This window comes from Fistularia commersonii, chromosome 11, assembly GCF_037954325.1.
Source record: "Fistularia commersonii isolate RoL2024-O1a breed Wild chromosome 11, RoL_Fcom_v1.0, whole genome shotgun sequence".
Lineage (NCBI taxonomy): Eukaryota > Metazoa > Chordata > Actinopteri > Syngnathiformes > Fistulariidae > Fistularia > Fistularia commersonii.
The window spans coordinates 10,788,267-10,801,355 of NC_141294.1; the positions used below are offsets into that span (position 1 = coordinate 10,788,267).

Below are 13,089 nucleotides of genomic sequence, written 5' to 3' on the forward strand. Positions count from 1 at the left end.
GCTTTGTACTGGCAGGAGAAGACTGATGCATAAGTTCCTTCTTCACTCACTACAAGGATTAGCCAGCGGCAGTTCTGAAAGCGAGAGGTAGTAAGCAGACAGGAAGTAGGGATGCACCTTCGCTTTAACTACTGCACTAGATGCGTCACAACACCCTGTGATCAGAGAAACACATACATATACATTTTTGTATATATTAGTATCAGTTATAACAATCTCTTTCCCAGCTGAAATTGGCTTTAGCTGAACCGTGACCCTGTGTCCAGAATTGGTAGCATTGATAATGAATGTTAATGAACAACGCCCCCCCACATCCTTTGCACATTTAACATACCAATGAAAACAGGTGATAGAAATGCTCAACTCTTAATATTTGTTTTATAGTAATCATAACATGCCCCAGGGTCAAAATGTATATTAAGCTTGAGTGAGATTTTATTTTTGCAAACATGAAATTACAGCAGTGGCTGCAATTGGACAAAGACACCACAGCAGGAACTTTATGCAGATACAAATTGACTGTATTGAACTGTCACACTTCAAATGCTGTCAACTTCAATCATCCTGCATGGTAAAATAAAAGTTATTGAGTTGAAGGCACATGAAACACAAACAACAAAGACCTCAATGAAAGAAAATAACAACCCAGAAACCCATGTCTGTGTTGCTTAACACACAACCTGTGTACAATGCAATATGTCAAATAAGACCATTACTCAGGGGAATCATTGTCAAGTTGAATGTTTTTCTCATTCTTTTGCCGCTGTCAAGTTGCTACAGAAAAGATTAATTTCTCGGGTGAATCTAATGCTGACTGTGGATAAAAAGCAAAATGTGGCCAGGTGTTGATCAGGCTTTTTTTTTTGTTTTTGAGGGATATTGTAAGTATTTTTGCATATGTTGTCTTTGTCTGTTTATGTTTGCTGGAAATTGAGTTTAGTATTTGTTGTGTTTCCGTCTGGAAAATTTAAAGCTCCCATATATTGCCACATTCTCAGCATTTTTCCCTGTCGGTGATAAACTTTAAAGAATTAATGCAGTGAATATATGTTATATTTAGCCTCCAAAGCTGCTTTAGTCCCTATGAAACAGCACCACAGAAAGAGGCTTATTCAAATGATGCAAAACCCTAAGTTGACAACAGAGAAGGAATTTTTGTGTGCTTCAATATGACAAAATCATAAATATTCAAGAGCGATGGAAATTCAATTTTTAAATGATATTCAACATCTGAAAAAGAAAAGAAATATAAAGAAAACATTTACCAACTTTTCTTTATCTCCAGTGTTACCAAGTATGCTACGGTTGAGGAGAAATGTTGATGACTGTCTTCCCCATGATTCCATTTCCATGTACTTATTTACATATTTATTTATTTTCCATTTTTTCCTTTTTTTGTCATTTAAGACCAAGGGAGTGCTTCATTGTATCGTTTCTGATGATATCATGAATAATAAAAGTTTTTAAATTGTAAAGTCCAGCACGGATGGCCATGCAGGAAGAAAAAAATATTTATCAAACAACAATGAGTTATTTTGCAGTTTGAATTATGGATTTTTGAATCTCTTTTCCTCTGAAACAGATATCCGAGCCAGCGGAGGGAAATTTGTGAGCTGCTGCCAGTTAGTGGAGTTCTTTGGGCCTAGTTTCGTTAATCCATGTCTATGAACAAGTGTGACAATAAGCTCTCTGTCTGAACACCAATCCTCTTAGGCGAAGCTTTGTGGGTAAACTCGCCTCATGCAGATCCTAAACCCCATTAGCTTTGAGGGACCAGTCAGCCGCATTGAGATTAATGGCCAAGTGACTACTTGATTTAATAGGGTTATTTCACATCTTCCGGGAGAAAAATAAACAACAAAGTTAATGCAAGACATTTGTCAGTGATGTCCTCAATCTGCATGGAAGAAGTTTCCTGTGTGTATATTTGTTACTTTCTCAACCAGACGTCGGTGAAATAGTTTACATGTGTTGCGATTTTAAAGGTTTTGACGTTAGAAATAACCCCTCAAGAGATCTCCATTGTTTTGGATCTTAAAAAGTTAAAGGTTTTCCTACATGTGGTAAATTGTGGCATGTGGCTCTTCACAGCTGTTGTGAATATAAATACCGTCAGGAGCGGAAGTGCGATGCAGTTTTCACAACAGGGTAAAAAAAAAAGGGAGCGAGAGAAAATCCTTATTTATCTTTTTCCATGCCGTCAGCTTACTCTAAACTTTGCTGCAGGGGATTAGTGCCTGGCTGTGTGCGGTTCTGTCACCGCAAAGTGGGAGACAACACACTGTGACAACAGTGATCTGAGAATGTTGCCGACTCCTCCAACTCACAGCTGTAGAGAAATGATTAGCCCAAAGTTGAGCGAAAGAGTTTAAATACTTTTTCATGCCCTTTAATCCCCAATCAAATCAAAATGTTGCTGCTCCTTCCACCACAAAACACAAGCAAACACTCCAGTGCTAGTCTACTGAGCTCCAAACCAAGCTTTCCAGAAGATGCGAGATTACCTAAAGCTGACTGATTCCTTTACCAGGTGAAATGAGTGTCACTCACAAGTGGAGAGCTTAATGCTGCACGACATCGTGTGAGCGCAGCAAGTCGAGTGGGGCAGCTTAGAGCTGAACACTGCAAAGTGTGTAGAAAAGATGTTTATTTTATTGTTTATTTTCTGCCAATGAAAAACAATAAACTAATATAAAAAATCTAAACTTAAACAATCCAGAAATATACCCTAAGATACAGTTTAAATATACCATGGCAGAAGTAGTTGGCACTTCTGAGATTAATATGATTTCTACTACACAAGTAATGTATTAGGGGCAGCTATTGTAAATAAGTGATGGCCAGTTCAAAGGTTGCGCCATGGGCTCACTTGTATCCCCCATAGTGGTGAACATATACATGAAGGAGGTTGAGAACAAGGCCCTCGTTTCGTTCAGGTGAAAATGCCATGCCATACATGAGGTACGTAGATGAAACATGGGTCAAGATCAAGAGGAATGAGGTAGAAGCATTAACCACTCACCTCAACATGAACAACGCCCACATCAAATTCACAAGGAAGGACATCCCTGCTGACCAACTCCCATTCTTGGACTGTTGCATTCACATCCAACAGGACAAAAGCCCGGACATCAAGATTTACACGAAACCAACACACACTGACCAGTATTTACTTGTCGACGCACACCACCCCCTTGAGCACAAAATGGGGGTAGTCAGAATTCTACGCCACCGGCCCAAGAGCATCCCATCAACCGCCAAAGGTAGCAAGACAACGGTACAACACATCAGGAAAGCCCTGAGATCCTTTGGCTAACCTAACCAGGCCTTTGCCAAATCAGAAACCACCAGATGCAGGAACATAGAACAGAAGAAAGACAACAACAAACGAAAGAACATCGTCATACCGTATGTTGCTGGTGTTTCAGAGAAACTCTGAAGGGTGTTCAACAAACACCATGTACCGGTACATTTCAAATTCCACAATACTCTAAGTCAAAACCTGGTGCACCCCAAGGACAAAACACCCAGGCATAAGATAGAGAAAGTCCTGTATGCTGTCACTTACACTGAGGATTGTGATGACTACATTGGAGAGACCAAACAACTTCTGCACAACCAGATGGCCCAACACAGGAGAGTCACCACTTCAGGACAGGACTCCGCGATCCACCAACACCTGAAAAGCTAGGGCCATCCTTTTGAAGACAGCAATGTTTATATTCTGGCCAGAGAAGACAGGTGATTCAAGAGAGGAGTCATACAAGCAATCATTGTCAAAACAGAAAAACCATCTCTGAACAGAGTAGGGGGCCTCAGACACAACCTTTCACAAATGTATATTGCCATACTACGATCAATACCAAGACATATTTGCACACACGGATCAGCCAGGTGGAGAGCTGGGTTGTGGCTTCCTCCAGCCGGGGCTGGCTTCAGGCTACACTTCTTCACCAGGATTTTCCGTTGGACTTTGTATCGCTTTTTCTGGCCACCGGCAGAGCGGTAGCCAAAATATAATTGGCTGTAGAGAACTTTCCATGGCAGGCAATCTTCAGGCGTCCTGATGACATGGCCAACCCAACGAAGTTGGTGCCGGGCGACTCTGGCCTCAATACTGATCCAGTTGGTCTTGCAGAGTATCACTGTATGGGGGACGCAGTCCCTCCAGGATATACCCAGGACGCATTGTAGGCATCTAATATGGAAGGCCTCGGGCATCCTTATGTGTGATGTATGTGTCCATGTTTCTCAACTGTAGAGGAGTTTTGTTAGGACTACTGCCTGGTACATTGTTTAGTGTGAGGGTTGAGGTCTTTGCTCTTAAAGATCCTTGATTGATCCGGTTTTGTATCTCCCTTTCCACGCTGCAGTCATTGGAGAGGAATATGCTGAGGTATTTAAAAGGTTCTGTAATTGCAAGGGGCTGGTCTAAGATGATTAAGGTTGCTTAGTGAGTTGCTGGAGTAGCTGCCCTCTGGTACAGTTCCTCAATCTTTGCCTTTGTAGATGGTGATGATGTTTGCGTCCGTTCACTGTTGAGGGACTTTTTCTTACTGCCAGATGCCTGTAATAAAGGGGTAGACTGTGCGAGTACCTTCCATGTATAGTTATTTAGTTCTCATTGTTTATTTATTGAAAGAGTCTGTTAGACTGAGAAAAACCTTTATTTTTCCTTTGTCTGAACAATTTCACAAAAAAATCTGGTATAGCTTTTGTCTGGTGAAATAAGATTGTGTCAGTGAACAGATTTTTCTACAATCTCATGTATTTACCTCCAGTTGTCCATCCCTCCATTTGTCCATGCCTCCAACCCTCTATCCATCATTGTCCAGACCACATGGTTGTCAATTGTCCGCACTTGTTCCTCCATTGCAGTTCAGTTTTGATGCCCAGTCAAGTCAAATTTCTATTTATATGGTGCCATATCACAACAGAGTTGTCTCATGAAACTTTAACTTAAAAATAGATCTGAACCTCACCTTTTAGAATGATTTCCGGTAAGCTGACATTCTCCCATGAGCAAGCATTTGGTGGCAGAAGCAAGGAACAACTGCCCTTTTCCAAGCATATACCTTGGACATATCCAAGCTCAATACAGGCAGCCTTCTGATGGTGAATGGCATTGCTGTTGTATCATTTTCCTTTTTTCACCTCAGTGCATTAAAAAATTAATGACTATTGGATAAATCATTGTACACCTTTGTATACCGATTGTCTATAGTGGTGTCCCTTATCCTAACAGAACAAGATCCCCCATTTCCAAGGACTAAGGAAACAATAGGCCAAATATCTGATTTTTTTTTTTGGTTTTCCAAAAGTTGTTGTAACTGGCAGAATGACAACTTTTTCAAGGCATTTCATCACTACATATGTACATTCTTCTTAACAGGGCCAAAACCTTCTTAAAAATTATCTTGAGTGTTTTACCACTGGTAAACTAGAGTAATTCAAATGCAAATCACAAGTCTGTATATGCCAGCAACTTTTTTTTTCTTTCATACCAGGAGCAAGTGTTGAGGAAATGTAACCTGTGAACCACCTTGTGAGGCCGTGAGGAAAACAGTGACCAAAACATTTTATGCACAAAACACTTATTGAACTTTTTGCTGTGTCAGCCTCGAACTACTGCATTTGGCAGGTTGTATTCACAAATACTTATCCTACTTAATAAGTAAATTGTGGGTTTTGAAAGGTTCCAACAGTCATCTCTTGTGTCTTTTCAGGGCTATGTTTGCCTGTAGTGATCAGAGATGTCAATCTCCACTGGCCTCATTATTTGATTTGCCTGTCAGCATGTCTTGATGTAACCTGAAAGCCAACTTTTTTCCATCCACAAATAACATGTCATCAGTCAGATATGCCTGAAAATTCAATTATCAGTGGAAAGTGCTTCCAAAAATCTTTCAAGAATGTAAAAAGCTATGTCCTTCAGTTGTATTTGCATGAGAAAATATCAATGAAATCATACATGAAGGCTCTCCTGGAATTCCTTAAGTCATTAATTCCTTTATTTCATATCACAATTGGGGACACTATTTTGTCTTCCTCAGTTACTTGAGTGTGGAATTTGGTGTGTATATTTATAAATTTATCTATGTATATATAGATATATATACACCAGAGATACAGATTTGTTGACGAGGCTCCTAAGAGGCACGTGCAGGGGTCTTACATTGCAAATTTGGCCACAGCAGCTACATCAGCTGACTGAAAGACTGCTATGCTTGCACCATTAATTATCTCATTCTAAATGTATTTATGTCAACATGTTGAAAAAACGTATTTAGTTTTTGTTAAAAACTTTGACTCAAAGCCGAGGTTTTAAAATTGTTATTTTTAGACCAGGACGGCACAGTGGTGCAGTTGTTAGCGCTTCCGCCTGGGGTCCCTGGTTCAGTCCCTGGAGGGGAGTTTGCATTTTCTCCCCGTGTCTGTGTGAGTTTCCAAAATATATGAGTTTCCATGATGTATGAATGAGAGCATGAATTGCTATTTGTCTCTATATATGTCCCTGCAATCCTCTGTTGGCCAATCCACAGAGAATGTCACCAAATAAAAGCTAGGATAGGCTCCAGTAATCCTGAGTGCAAGATAAAGGGTATACATATTTGATGGATTTTTATACCATGCTTCTGCCAATATGTAGTCTATGTATTGAGCTTATTTACATTTTACAGAACTTTCCAAAATCAGTTTTATCTTCATTTGTGGAAAGTGCTTTGAAAAATGAAATAAAACAACTGATAAAATTAATAATTAAAAAAATCAGCCACAATCAAATATGCCAAATGTTGATATATCTTTGATACCTACAAAGCACTAATTTACCATCTGTCCCAACACAAACATCTTGACATGTAAACACATTTCTAGCTATAATTCTCAGACACAATAAGCAGCACCTACTGCCAGAGCTGTTATTGGTTGCCACTCATCTGATCTTCTGTCGTGTATGAATAGGGTTTTGGAGTCCTGTATTCACATCTACTTAATCACTGCTGCTGCTCACGGCTCGTATTCATGCTGAGCCATTTCCTGAACAGCTGGAGCAACAAAACATGTATTCTTTGCCGCCGCAACAGCTCCAGTTTACTGCAGACAGCTTCTCCATCCAAACATGGATCTGAGGAATATACTGTATAGGCAGTTATTCAACCAATAAAAAGTGCTCACCAACAAGTAGGAGAAGCAGAGCATTCATAACAACTCATAACAACGCTCTGTGTTTCCAACTTTAAATCTGTGACTGGTCATCCTCGAAAGGGATATAAATCCATGTGCTTCTCGCCATGAATGTAGCTGCCCCAGGTGTAAACAAGTTTATGATATGTGTAACTCCTAAAAGTTGTGTTTGCAAGAACATTGGTCGTATATCAACAATGGTCAGCACCACAACGTTATTGTCAGCTGCTGCCAGGTAAGGCAGGAGTGATCGACCATCCAGATCATGCATTTTTCCCCAAAGTGCCTTTGAACTGTACCAGTGTCACATATTGAAATTGAGATCTTTCTACTCCATCAAGGCAGGTTAGTGGCTTAAAGACGGCACATAAATATATCCATTCAGAGCATTACAGAAAAATAAAAAAATACTAATTCATCAATAATTAAAACATAAGTTACAGCTCCTAGCAAAAATGTCAAAAGTACACATTGTTTAATAGTTCTTGAATACTTTTTCTCCCACACGTGGCGCCTCGAATCCAAATCAAATTTTGCTGCTATTTATGCATGATCAGGTACATTAATTCCCCTGGGTGATGTTTGCTGCCATTATGGATTATTTTGAAAATAAAAGAAATAATGATATGCACTTTGTTGACCTGATTGCCCTCAAAGATGGGTCACATGATTTTGGCATCACATTCCCAAAGACACATTTCTTCTTTTCCTTTCAGCTTTTCCCTTCAGGGGTCGCCACAGCGAATCAACCTTCTCCATCTAACCCTATCTAACAACTAACTTCATATCCTCTCTCACTACATCCATAAATGTTCCCGTTGGTCTTCCTCTAGACCTCATGCTTGGCAGCTCCAATTCCAGCATCCATCTACCAATATATTTTCTATCCCTCCTCCGTACATGACCAAACCATCTCAGTCTGGCTTCTCTGACCTTCTCTCCAAACCATCTAACATGTGCTGTTCCTCTGATAGACTCATTCCTGATCCTATCTGTCCTTGTCTCTCCTAGAGAGAACCCCAACATCTTCATATCTGTGATCTCCAGCTCTGCCTCCTGTCTTTTTGTTATTGCCACTGCTTCTAAACCATACAGCATCGTTGGTCTCACCACTGTCTTGTACACCTTTCCTTTCATTCTTGCTGATAGTCCTCTCTCGCATAGTACCCCTGATACTTTTCTTCACCCATTCCAACCTGTTTGAACCTGTCTCTTCACCCCTTTTCCACACCCTCCATTGCTCTGGACAGTTGACCCCAAGTACTTGCCAAGTACTTGAAATCCTCCAACTTCTTGATCTCCACTCCCTGTAGCCTCACCGCTCCACCCGAGTTCCTCTCGTTCACACACATATATTCTGTCTTGCTGCGACTAACTTTCATTCCTCTCCTTTCCAGAGCATACCTCCACCTCTCTAGATTTTCCTCTACCTGTTTTCTGCTCTTGCTACAGGTCACAATGTCATTCACAAAAATCAAGGTCCCTGCAGATTGCTGTCTAACCTCATTTGTCAGCCTGTCCATCACTATTGCAAATAAGAAGGGACTTGATCCCTGATGGAGTCCCACCTCCACTTTGAACTTCTCTGTTACACCTACAGCACACCTTACCACTGTCTCACAGCTTGCATACATGTCCTGCACCAGTCTAATATTATTATTTCTTATTCCTGCTGACACACTGTTAACTATGATTCAGATAAAAGCGATACACTAAGGCATTTCATGTAACAGGCTAGACTGCAAGAAGCTGATTAATGAACCTATTCCATCATCATCACTCCGAACTCTGGTCTGGACTTAATTAAAACTCAGTTGTTGACCACCAATCATAAATTACTTCCCACAACCTGTGACACTTTTAGAATAAAAAGTGCAAATTGGTTTCCTACCAATTAATAATTCACAAATAGGAATAACATGCCCAGGGCAGAGTTCCTGCAAGACGACTCTGCATCCAACTCGTGGTTCGAGAAAGGCTTGCAGTCGCAAGGCCCAGTGTACACATTACATTCTGCTAGGGGACTAATAAAACGTGTCTTGTCTGTCTGTCTTGCCTTTACAGGTTGCTGCTGCCATGCCAACCATGGCCCCGATCTCATCCCTGTCCTACAAGGACATCTCTCCCTCATCATCTCTGGCTCAGTTTACATGTGCAATTTTTTTGAGAGGAAACGAGGTTGTCAGTACTTTTCAATTCTCCACATGGAGCGAGACACTCATTTAATGTTGTATTTTGTTTCGTTTTTTTTTGTCCTTTGTTTATTTATTTCATGTTCCCTGGAGAAGGTGGTTGTATCACTGACTTGAATGTATCAATTGATATGGAAGTCAGAGTGATCTTATGGAAGGGATGTCAAGACTCTGTGAAGGGTTGGGTTAGTCACAAAGTGACTGTGCCATGCCTTTTTGACCAGATGCAGGTGAACTAGAAGCAAAGTGAGGCATGCCACCTTGGGCTGTAACATCTTCAATGTACATCATGTAATTTTAATGACTAGAACTTAATATTTGTTGGCATGTAGTTGTGATTTCGATATCTGATTCATTACATAATTGCTATGTTTGTTGATGTTGTTTAACACATACCTCCCTGAATAAAACTCAACTCGAGAAAATGTCTTCCAATTTTTTTGCATCGAGAGATGATTCATACTGGAGAGCAAATGATTTAAAATTACTTCAATGATGGGTGTAATGAGCATTTTACTTTGACTGTGCACATTTGCTTTTAAAAGTACATGGTCTTCAGTGCATACTTGTGTGTGTTTCAAGGTTTTTTTTGAGCCCACTTTTAATCGGATTGGCCAAAAGTGTAGCCAATAGTGACCACAACAGGTTTTTGCCAGCCACGTTGGTTTAATAACAAGGACTGGAAATTTAAGCAGAGTTACAGAGAAGCTTGTCTAGTTAGAAGCTAGACTTAATCGTGTGGATCCGGTCCGTTGATTCTGAATTGTGAATATGTTATACCAATAGAAACACTTCGATAGAAGCACTGTTGAACAAAATGAATACAGAGAAACATGTAATGTTAAGTGCTTTGCATAATAAAACCATACCCAACAAGAAATTAAAAAAAAAAAAAAATTGAAGAAAAAAATGAGTTTAATAATTAGATATCATTATACAAGACAGAAATTATCAAGCTTGCATTTCATATTTAGAATAGGAAACATAGTTTAGAATCTTAGAGATTTCCATTTCTGTATGATTATTTCATTGGTAAAATTGTTTGGTTGTTTTCCATTTGATCCTGATAACTGAAGTTTAAACCTGTTTCTGGAACATAAACTACACTGATTAAAATCTATATATGACAAAGCGTCTATAATGCTGTTTTAATTTAAAATTACTTGAGGATACATTTTACATCTGCATTCCTGTTCTGAAACAATTTATTCTGTGAAAATTGACCCCTCCCTAACTCAGGGCACCCAGAACCAGGTGCCTTTGATAGCCAGCTACATTTTCCACATTTTTCGGCTCAAAGTGAGAAGAGGCACATACAGAGTCAAGTATTTAGACTAAATTATTATTTGAGCCTGACTTGTCATTCATTTAAAGATTTTTAGTAATATCATCTAAATTAATATGAAATAACACAAGGTAGCAGAGGTGATATGTTGTTTCTGGTGATAATTTTCCTGAGGGAGGTAGGAATCAGGGGAGGGACTCATCAGTAGGCCATTAGAGCGCTGGCCAGTACTGCTGATAGGACCAGTAACTGGCTGTGGCTGAAGAGGTGTACACCGCCTGGGCAGCGAATAGATAACTGCAAGACACCCAGGCTTGATCAACCTGTGGTTGGACTATCTCAGCAGAGGGTGTCTTGTGACACCCTGTGACCCTGAGGTATATATCTGATGATGTTTCCAACCAGTTAATGTTCTTTACATATCCTCTTGCATGGGATTGCTCTGTTCTCCTGCTTGGATTCTCTTTTTTTCTCTCAATGTTTTTCCATCTGGGTCCTCCTGCCTGGGTCCTCTCCTTCACTCTCCATGTCCTCTTGCGTTGGTTTTGTCTGTGTTCCCCTGCTTAGCAAACATATCTCAAGACCCCCATTTGAAGGAAGCAAACAAGATGGATTGCAACACTTAGGTCTTTCTTTGAATTTAGCTTTCGACTGTGGTGCCGTATTTTATACACTTTACGATGTCTTTGAATGGGTAATGGGCTGGGTGGGTGCAAATGCCAATTGCAATAACATGGGACTAAGATAGTTCATCAACAGTCACCGTATCCCGCAGTAGCATTTATGCTTCATTAAACAGGTGAGGCAATGACATGTCACATTTCCCAGTTGTTTGAGAAAACAGGAAGATAATTTGACACAGACATTTAACATTAGATCCCAGAGTAACCGGCATTCAGTGATTGGTCTTTGTGGTAATGTGGACTAGGTCAGGGGCTGTTGGCTTCAGAGCAGTTGGGTAGTAAACCACATGCTCCCTGAGGGGATAAAAACAGTGAGGGTAGAATCAGGTTGTTTGCCTGAGGCAAACATGGAAAGCAAATTCATCTGCCCTTACAAAGGGGCAGAAGGAAGAATGTACCCTCAAAGGCCTGGAACTTTTGCTTCATGCAGAATTTTGGTCTTAGAGAAGCAGTGCAGTTGTCGTTATAAACATGTGAGAAGATCCTAGGTTTTGGTCAGAGTGAAGACCAATTGCTGGGCATCCAAATGCAACTTTTAAAACAACACTGATGCTGCAACTTAAAACCAATGGCCTAAGTTTGAAAATAGGGAATACACACACATCATTATAGAATGCACACTGCTTGGGGTTTTGAACAATAAGGGACATGCACAGGTAACATTAACTTGGTAACTCCACAATATAAAATGAATGCCTTGACAGTAGATGAAAATGTGCATACAGAAACAAGAAATATCTTAGCAGATTAGAAGAGGTCATATTAAATACATCCTCTGGGCAGCATGGACCAGTGTCTCCTGGAGCCAGTCTCAGGGGGTCACAGGCCATTGTCTCCCTGAGCCGGTCCCAAGCCCAGATAAATGCAGAGGGTTGCGTGAGGAAGGGCATCTGGGATAAAACTTTTCCCAAAACCAAACAAGCAAATCAAACTTAATACTCTCATACCGAATCGGTTGTGGCCCAGTGTATCAGTGGAAATCTGGCTACTGTGGCTTGAAGGAGAGGAGGAAGGTGTGTTCGGAAGCAGAGGGATAAGAGGAAAGGCAAGAGTCTGGGACTGAGAGTAGGGACTTTGAATTTAGGAACTATGACAGGAAAAGGTATGGAGTTGGTCAACATGATGCAGAGAAGTAAGGTGGGTATACTGTGTGTCCAGGAGACCATGTGGAAAGCAAGTGAGGCTAGAAGCTTAGGACCAGGCTTTAAGTTGTACTATCATTGTACTGACAGGAAGAGAAATGGAGAAGGAGTTAGGAGATTAAGACTTAGCTTGAAGGAAGAGTTTGTTAGGAATGCTCTTGAGGTGAAAAGAATGTCAGATAGATTTATGAGACTGAAACTGGTAACTAAAGGTGTGATGCTTAGTGTTGTTAGTGGCTATGCCCCGCAGTTTGGATGTGAGTTAGGTGAGAGGGAGAAGTTTTGGAATGAGTTAGATGAAACAATGCAGAATATCCCCAGAGATGAGAGAGTGGTAATTGCTTCAGACCTCAAAGGCCATTGTTGGTGAAAGCAAAAGAGGGGAGAAAAAAGTGATGAGCAGATTTGGTATACAGGATAGGAAAGCAGAGGAACAGATGGTGATATACTTTGCAAAAAGGATGGAAATGGCTGTGGTGAACCCTTTTTTTTCCAGAAAAGACAGAAACATAGGGTAACTTAAAGTATCCAGACAGCATAGGATGGTGGTTTGTAGGATGACTCTGGTGATAAGGAAGATCCAGAGGACAAAGGTAGCTCAG

General features: G+C 40.4%; 1 protein-coding gene across 1 annotated transcript in view; it reads left to right on the top strand.

Moving 5' to 3' along the window:
* The window catches only part of tsnare1 (T-SNARE Domain Containing 1), a 138,079-nt gene extending 127,792 nt beyond the window's left edge, over window positions 1–10,287 (top strand). Inside the window, exon 12 of the mRNA XM_086154904.1 lies at window positions 9,250–10,287. The gene's annotated coding sequence lies outside the window, so the exon portion shown is untranslated. The remainder of the gene's footprint in view (window positions 1–9,249) is intronic.
* Window positions 10,288–13,089: the final 2,802 nt, after the last annotated feature.